The sequence below is a fragment of the Sinocyclocheilus anshuiensis genome, unplaced genomic scaffold (assembly GCF_001515605.1).
Source record: "Sinocyclocheilus anshuiensis isolate Anshui unplaced genomic scaffold, SAMN03320099.WGS_v1.1 scaffold757, whole genome shotgun sequence".
Taxonomy (NCBI): domain Eukaryota; kingdom Metazoa; phylum Chordata; class Actinopteri; order Cypriniformes; family Cyprinidae; genus Sinocyclocheilus; species Sinocyclocheilus anshuiensis.
This window is the reverse complement of record NW_015540870.1, coordinates 150,070-159,494: the sequence shown is the minus strand read 5'-3', so window position 1 is coordinate 159,494 and position 9,425 is coordinate 150,070.

Below are 9,425 nucleotides of genomic sequence, written 5' to 3'. Positions count from 1 at the left end.
TCAGCTGGACACACTTTCCTGTTTATCACAACAAATGGCCAAGCAAAGCGCACGACACTGACAAGGTACGCGATAACAGTACGAGACCAAACGCGATTTCAGCACGTCTCCAAGATATATTTCTGCGGGCGGGCGCGGGACAGAATCTTGCGGGAGCGGGACTGAAAAATCCGTCCCGCGCAGGTCTCTACCTCACAGTCTCATTCACACAGGAAGTGGATTCCTCCTGCGCTGGCCAATCAGCACGTCAGCCCTGACCTCTGTGTTGAGCGGCTCACTCTCATTGGACGCCTAATTGCTGGAGTCAGACTGTCTTTCCTTTGTTTAACATTTTGCAGGAGTCCTGGAAGCTGTTGAAACATATTCCCTCCCCCTGCACGTTATGCAATAGCCCTACAAAAATATTTAGACCTGCTCTTTTTACACGCTGACATTAATGAATATTACATACTCCTGTCCAAAGTGCAATAAAGATTCCAGTTTCCTCTCGACTCGCAGTCCAAGAGGCTGAATTGTAATTTGAGCGAGGAATTATAATGACATGTCTGAGTTTGTAGAAATTCCTTTGTGCCTGCCAGGGCCGGGAAGGGAAGGGACCGGGGCCGTTACAGTACAGTGTATCTTTGTTTATGTGTGACGGCTTTTTCTGAAGCATTTCTTTTCTGTTTCGTCGTACTTTCCTTGCTTATCTTCTCATCATTCAGAGCATGTAAATAGCTCACGGTTGTTGGAGCAGCGTGGAGGACATTTCTTACCCTCAGATCTACCTCGTATGTTGTTATGTTTGCAGTAACACGTACAACATAGCGGTAGCGGTGAGGTCCACACGTGCGTCATCCCTTCACCAAAACAACCTGCCATGAGGATATATGCGCAGTTAGTGTTTTTACTTTCTGCTTGTGTTTGTCACGGCGCCAACTTTTACCAAGCCTGTGCAGCATTCAGAGCGATTGGGAATGCCTCTGAATTCACATCCAGTTTGAATTGAGGTAACAAACAGGATGCAGAATTTAATTTGAATTTTAAGTTTTGAAGAATTTTAAGAAAGATACATTTAAAATGGAATTAAATTCTGGACCCACTGCCTGAAAGTTGAACTTTTGATTGGATTAGTTTAGATTAGATTAAACTTTATTGTCATTGTGCAGAGTAGAGCCAATGAAATGCAGGATTGCTTACCAATTTCTGTTACTCTTAACTCTGTTACTTTCTCAATACATGTATCTGATTACAGAATAATAACATACAAGCTCCAGCTATGTTTTTTTAAATAAACTGACAGAAACTGCAAGTGCATATGCATTTGTGTTGATCAGTGTAATACTTATTTTTGACATAATAATTTTTATTTTATGATTACGCTATGGTTCAAAAGTTTGGGATCAGTAAGATTTTTAATGTTTTTTAAAGAAGTCTCTTCTACAGTAAAAACTAATATTGTGAAATATTATTACCATTTAAAATAAAAATTTTCTATTTTAATATACTTACTTTATATACTTTAAAGGGGTCATATGATGCGATTTCAATTGTTCCTTTCTCTTTGGAGTGTTGCAAGCTCTTGGTGCATAAAGAAGATCTGTAAAGTTGCAAAGACTAAAGTCTCAAATCCAAAGAGATATTCTTTATAAAAGTTAAGAGCCTACCTAAAACGGCTCGTTCTAACACGTCCCCACATGTCTACGTCACTATGTGGGAAGATTTGCATAACGTCGCCCAAATGTTCATGCAAAGAAAGAAGGCGTAACTCTCTGTCTCGATTATTGTAACTCTTTATATAAACACATTTCATTACACCAAATACACCAAATAATGTTCTTTTTAGCAACATCATATGACCCCTTTAATATATTTAAAATACATTATACTTAAAAAATCTTACTGATCCCAAACTTTTGAATGGTATATAGATTATTAGGGCTGTCACGATTCCTTGATTAAATTCAAGTACTCGATTATAAAAAAAATTTTAAAAATCCTCGATTGCATTTTGCCCGTGTCGATTAACTGGCAAGTACCGGAAGAGGCGCATTTATTTATTTGAAGTGGCGGTTATTAGACCGTTTTCTAAGGCGGCACAAAATATTAAAACCATTTAAAAATCATAATAAAGCATAATGCTTTTGTGAATTCACGAAGGTTGCTATTCAATGAAAGTGAATATATGCGCCGCATGCGGGTTTAATATGCGCTTTATATGCGTGTGGGTTACGGCTCCGTTCACAGTAAATGCTGCTCTGCACAAGCAACCATCTCTGCATATGCTGTGATGCTTATAACGTTCATCTGGGAACAGTGTGCACCATTCTATCAGATTTATGTTAAATCATTTATAAACCTACGCCAACACAGGAGAATGCATCATCATCTCTCTAAATATGCTAACTGTTCATGGCAACTCCAGAGTAAAAGTTTAAATCATATATGTATTTGAAGTCATTTTAAAGTATATTGTTCACTTAGGTTACAAAAGAATTATCCGATTACTCCAGTAATCATCAGAATAATCGACCGATTACTTTCACTGCAATTAATTCATACAGATACATAACTGCTTTAAATGTAGTTTTAATACTATTTTTTTCCATGTATGACTGACCTATAAACATGTTGTCATAAAGTTACACACATAAGCATGCATTTCATGAAACTTTTCAGTTTAACTGTAAGTGAATGAACACTTAATTTCCCAGAATGCTCTAATTTACACAAAAGTCTTCGAAGTGGAGCCAAACATCACGAAGCAGGTTTACAAGATGGAGTCATCATTACAGCTGAAGCGTGTAATTTCAGCTTTGAAACAGAAATAACTAAAAATAATGAAACATCTCCTGATCTGATACTGGTCAAACAGCATCACCGTGTTTGTACTCTCAAAGGAATGAGCCTATAAAAGGCTTAATTCTAGTTGCCTCTGCATATTAAACTGGAATAGATTGTCTTTTGCATCCGCTCTTTTCTGCTCTCTTGTTTGAGGGTCTTTCTCGTGCCTCCCTCCTGCAGTAAAGTTTAGGCACACATGGCCTTCTCCTCTTACCTGCACTGTGTGCAGCTGCGCCTGCTGGCCGAGAGCAGAGCCGACAGGAGCCCAGCCTGGACACCTGGACACAGGACTCATGGTAAACCATGTCAGCTTTTATTGAAATATCTCTTTCACATACAGTACCTGACAAAAATTATACAGTCAGTTCACCCCATAAATGCCATCATTTAATGTTGCGGGTCAGTTTGACACTTTGATATGTTGTGAAATGTTTATTATGATTATGAATTATGATTTTTATGATTATGATATTTCATGGTTAAACGCAGTTGCTCAAACCCAAAATAAAGTAATGTATTTTGTTATGTCAGTTTCTCAAGTACCCTCTGAGGGTATTGACATTTACGTTTATGCATTTGGCAAATGCTTTTTCCAGAGAAACGGCATTAAAGGCGTACATTATTTATCAGTTCATGCTTGTTCACAAAACATGCATGAATCTATGATTTTGGGAGTTGGTTACTGCTTGAGTTTCAGAAAAAGTGCTTTTCCACTCTTCTTTTCTTTAAAATCTTTTTTAAAAACGTTAAAAAAAATATGTAAATAAATATCTCAATGCTGTATATTGCAATACAGTATTCATATTTTGTGGAAAAAAAGTTTAAAAAGTGAAAGTCGTTTGACGTGTGGCCATTAGGCCATGACTGCCCCAAAGTAGTTTTTATATGCAGGTTTTAAAATCATATTCACAATTTTTTTTTTTTTTTAATGTGAGAATTAATGTTAAATTAATGTTTACTGTTATTTGTGTGTGTGTGTGTGTGTGTGTGTTTTTTCCATAGTGTGATTTTTTTGGAATTTGTATTAAATCCAGTTAGGGTCAATTAGTCCCTCACCATAAAAATCGTAGCCAGAATTTGAGTCTAATGTAGGGGTTAATCACCCTCATGATGTTCTAAACCCGTTTCACTGACTTTCTTCTGTGAAATATAAGACTCAAGCTGCCCTTTTCAATACAATGAAAAAAATCACTACAAAAACATTCTTGTAATATATAATATTGTCTGAGTCATTTGATAGTTTTGTGTTAGGAGCAGACCAAAACGCAAGCTGTTATTCCTTGATAGTCTTCCCTGATAATTAGCAGCTTCTCAATGTCATTATTGCAACACTTTTAGAAACGTTCACGCAAATGAGATTTCAGAGATGTGAAATTTGAGAGTCGGTCAATATACTGTACATACAGTAATCTGGCTCGTATGTATATCGATCAGCGATTATAAAACAATGCAATCACAGTCTTGCTCAGGAACACAATGGTGATGGGGAACATTTAAATTACGGCTTTTTCATCTGTAGAAAACATGATTGATTTGAGGTCAAATTGAGGTTAAATGCAGAAAAGAGGTCAGTGTCATCTCTCACACACTTCATGAGACCGCTGATCCTCCTCACGGACATGTTTTTTTGTGGTATTACAGAAACGTTGATCTTTTGTGCACCTTTGATGCTGTTAATTTTATGCCTACTTTATTAATGTGAGTGCTAAAGGCTTTGCTCTGATGGGACGGGTGCTGTCGACCGTGTGGTTCTCAGGAGCTGGTGGTTCGCTTTCTGAAGAGAGCCAGCAGTAACCTACGTTAGGACATGTGTCTGGAGGAGCCCAGCCGTCAGCTGTGTCTGTCAGACCGCCAGCGCATCCTCTCCCATCAGCTCGGGAACTTCATACAGCTCTATAACCAGGTTTGTGGATCAGCGGGCCGATAATGAATAAAATCAAGTAACAAGTGAAAACTAGAAGTGTGTTGGCTTGACCAAAGCTGAAATAGTTTGAAGGTTGGTTTGAAGCTTTTATAGGACCTGTGCAGTTTGCTCTGGTGTTTTGGCAGAGGTTTGATGGTTATATAAGCCTTGAATAGTTTAAAAACCGTTAGAAATGCCTTGCTGTCTGGTTGCTATGGTGTTTTGGGTGGTTGCTAGGGTGTTCTAAATGATGGCAATGGTAAGTTTGTCATTTCTAATTCATTGTTTGCTAAATTTTACAGTGGATTCTTTCACAGTGCAGATACAGTTCAGCACAGGCTCTGTAAAGAGTCATTTATTTAATAATGATGCAGTGCCAACAACTCTATCAGACCCGAGAGTAATGTCGCAACACACAAGCATGAGTTAACATGTCAATCCTAATGCCTCGCCTGTTACAGGTTCATATCTATTTATTTCATTTTTCACCAAAGCGATCAAGCCATATATTGGGGTATTGTTGTTAGGTTTTCTACTGAGGTGATTTTATCCTGCTGATTTCAGTTCAACCTGTCTAGCGGCTTTAATGTAGTGTTTTGTCACATCCCGCTTACAGTAATAATTGCCCGGTAATCTCTTGTGTTTTAATAGAAACTCGTTGTAATTAATACAGGGTTTGGGCAAAATAATATGAACACCCAGTATAGTGGGGGTTAATATTGTATGCTATAAGGAAAACAAGCACTTTTTTCTATGTACTCTAGGTTTTATATAAGTGTAGTATAAAGTTAATAATCGGTGACTTCCAGGACAAATCATGGACGTTCATTTAACAGGAGCGTCTGTAAACGTAACTGTTTCTCTCCTTTAACATCTCTGAAGCAACTGGCAGATGTTCTGAATGGTGATAAAACACCTTAATAAAGAAGTATTACCAGGTGCGCACGTTATTTTGTCCAACCCCTGTATGGATTTGATTCTATACTGTAACACATTGCACGGTTTACTTTGACAATTATAACTGTGCAAGCAGTTAAAATTAAAACGTCAAGACAACATGACCCTAAAACTGAGGGTTGAAATCATCATGACGGATTTTGTAACATTATAAGTGGACCTCAGGCGTCATTATGAAGTAAAAACAAATGCAATGCATGACCTCTTTAAGTCAACTTTGTTTAATAATCCTCAGGAAACCAAGCAAATGGTGGAGAGTTTGGATAGGATTCCAGATGAAGGGCGCTGCATCAACTCCAGTGTTTTCCAGGAGTTTATTCTGGAGGCGAGGTCGGTGTGATTCACTTTACTAGGACACATAGAGAGGATGACTGGCTTATACTCTGGGTTCTGCTGCGGCTTTTTCAGTGGCCATTTTTGCTTGTTCTTCCAGTGAAAGTGACTTTGAGGAAGTCCTTACGTTCTACACGCAGAAGAATAAGTCTGCCAGCGTGTTTCTGGGCACGAAGTGTGGCAGAGTCGAGAGGAACTGCGCTGAGAACAGAGAGAGTGAGTGACATTTCCTCATGCTTTATAAGGCAGCGCATGAAATATGACACAATACATGTCATAAAAGTGTGTTTCAATAACAATAACAGCTCCTAAAAGAATAGTTCATCCAAAAATGAAACTTCTGTAGTCATTTACTCTCCTCCATGTCTTTGGCTCATCCTCAAAACACAAATTAATTATTTTTATGACTTTTTGGATCTGTTAAGTTTTGGTTACATGGACTTTGAATGGAGAGACAGAAGTCTCTCAGGTTTCATTATAAATATCTTAATTTGTGTTTTGAAGATTAACCAAAGTCGTATGGGTTTGGAATGATATGAGTAAATTTGGGTAAACTATTTCTATAATTTCAGTATTTTAGAGGTTTTTGTGTATTATATGTAACAGATTTTTGCTAATTTAAAGGGTTAGTTTAGGGTTAGATGATGTGAGTGTGAGGTGACAGACTGACAATATTATTCATTAATTATCTTCCCCTCCATTGCAGCTCTGAAATCAAATTATCCATCTCAAATATTCAAACTTGTGTGATCTTCAGGTACAAGGAGTCATTTGAACATGAACATGACCGCAGTTTTAGAGTTTTTAGAGTGTCCTACAAATAAACTCGTTTCATTGATTCTCCCTGATGCTCTTTCAAACCTGTCTGTCTTACTTGCTTCAGTGTAACATAAAAGAAGATATTTTGAAAAATGAAAAATGTTTTTTTGTCCATACATTTAAAGTCAGTGGGCTCCGATGCTGTTCTTTCAAATATCTTCTTTTATGTTCTGCAGAAGAAACTAATGCATACGAACTACTGTTATGTGGTTCTTTTATGGTGTTTTTTGGTCCTTTTTGTGCCTTGACAGCCCCTGATCACTGGACGTTTCCTTAAATGGATAAAAAGCAATGTGAACCCTAAAGGAAAGACCTCTCTCAGTTTAAAAGAGTCTGTAACTTTTACATCCGCTTTTGGTGAGATGCATTAGGGCTATATAAATTTGCAGGTCAGATTTCTTCAAACTTGATTGTTGATACACAGCAGATGAAACATCTTTGCTTAAACTTGCATCTCCAATTTCCACATTTGAAGTTGTAAATAAAACAAAGATTACTCAAGGATGTGTTATGAGAAAATACTATTTCAGTTTCCAAAATTTCATGTTTAATTCAATGCGTTACTCATTGTTTCTTTGTAATTATTTGTGAAATTTACTATCAATTTCTGAGTTGAATTAATTAACTTTTTTTAATTTAATTTAAATTATTCAGAGCATGAGAACAGAGCCCAAATGTTATTGTGAGCTTAATACCAACATAACATAGCTGTCAATAGTAATTCTGTACGTGTTGGCTAATATTGTTGATAGAGTTGAGCACACTATGGTAATGTGGAAGATTCTCCAGGTGTGTGAGAGCTGTTTGTCTTTTAGGATGTAATATTTGACTGATAATAACAAGCTCGTGTACTTTCTCTTTCATGACGCAGCTGCAAGTATCAGCATAGATGCCTCTGATGGTTTAGACAACACAGATGCAATCAGCAAATCCCCAAAACACAGACAGTTCTGCTGCTCAAACGGGAGACCAGGGCCAAAATAATGTAACCCAAAGCACAGAAAGCTGTAATGCATCTAAACATGGTAACAAAACCAAATGCAACTCGATGCAAAATGGACACATCCGGAGCAAAAGCCAAAATGGGGACTGCACCATTATCGAAGCACCACCCAATTCTTCGACTGCTGTGGAGACTGAATCAAGAGCAAGCAAGACTCACACTTCTGCTGTCAGAACCAGGAGAACTCTGTGGAAATCAGGCAGCGATCAGCCGAACGCTGCAGCTCTGGAGAGTGAACACTTCGTCTTACAGCACTGCCTCCCGCCACCGCATCCACTGGCCAACAGCTCGTCTGTGTGTGTCACATAGGCCTCCGCACGCAGCACATCTACTGAAGAAACATCTCGACAGATCCATCCTACCTGTACAAACACATTCATCCCTAGAGCTGCGCACGCCTCCATCCACAGATCCTCACGGCAGTCCTCTGCAGGACACGGTAACCTGAATCTAACCACTCAACAAATCAGTGTTCAGTCCTCCACCTAAAATGAAATGTGACCCTGGACCACAAAACCAGTCATAAGAGTCAGTTTTTTGAAATAGAGATTTATACATCATCTGAAAGCTGAATAAGCTTTCCATTGATGTATGGTTTGTTAGGATAGGACAATATTTGGCCGAGATACAACTATTTGAAAATCTGGAATCTGAGGGTGCAAAAAAATCTAAATATTGAGAAAATCACAAAATAGTCCCCAGCACGCTCCCTGTGCAAGCAGGTGGTCACGTTGGTTATGTTGACGGAAGTTAGCCTATTTTAATTCTAGAAGACTAAGTGCTTGATTTATTTGGGTAACTGGAATTTAGAAAGTTTGTGGTTAAACTTTTCCCAAAGATGTCTCTGTTTATAAGCCATGAAAAACCAAGCAAGGTGAAACAACATTACAATTTGAAGCAAAAAGTATTTGAAAATCAGACAAAAAGAGAAAGGTGCAAAACTGTGTTCTTAACGGCTTTAGTCCTATGGAGCACTGACTAGAGAAATATAAAACTATTAATTTAAAGATGTTATGTACACTACCGGTCAAAAGTTTGGGATCAGAATTATTTTTTTTCTTATGTTCATCAAGGCTGCATTTATTTGATCAACAATACAGGAAATTTCAGCATCATTACTCCAGTCTTCAGTGTCACATGATCTTCAGAAATCATTCTAATATGCTGATTTATTATCAGTGCTGGAGACTGTTGTGCTGCTTCATATTTTTTTGGAATCTGTGATACTTTTTTTCAGGATTCTTTGATGAATAAAAAGTTAAAAAGAAGAGCATTTATTTAAAATAGAAATATTTTCTAACAATATACACTACAGTTCAGAAGTTTGGGGTCAGTAAATTTGTATTCTTTCCTTTTTTGAAAGAAATTAAAACGTGTTCAATTGTTAAGAAGTGACAGCATTGTCATTGATATCTTGACAGCAAGATATCAATTTTGAATAAATACTGTTCTTTTTAACTTTTTATTCATCAAAGAATCCTGAAAAAAGTATCACAGGTTCCCAAAAAATATTTGGCAGCACAACTGTTGATAATTCTAATAATAAATCAGCATATTAGAATGATTTCTGAAGGATCATGTGACACT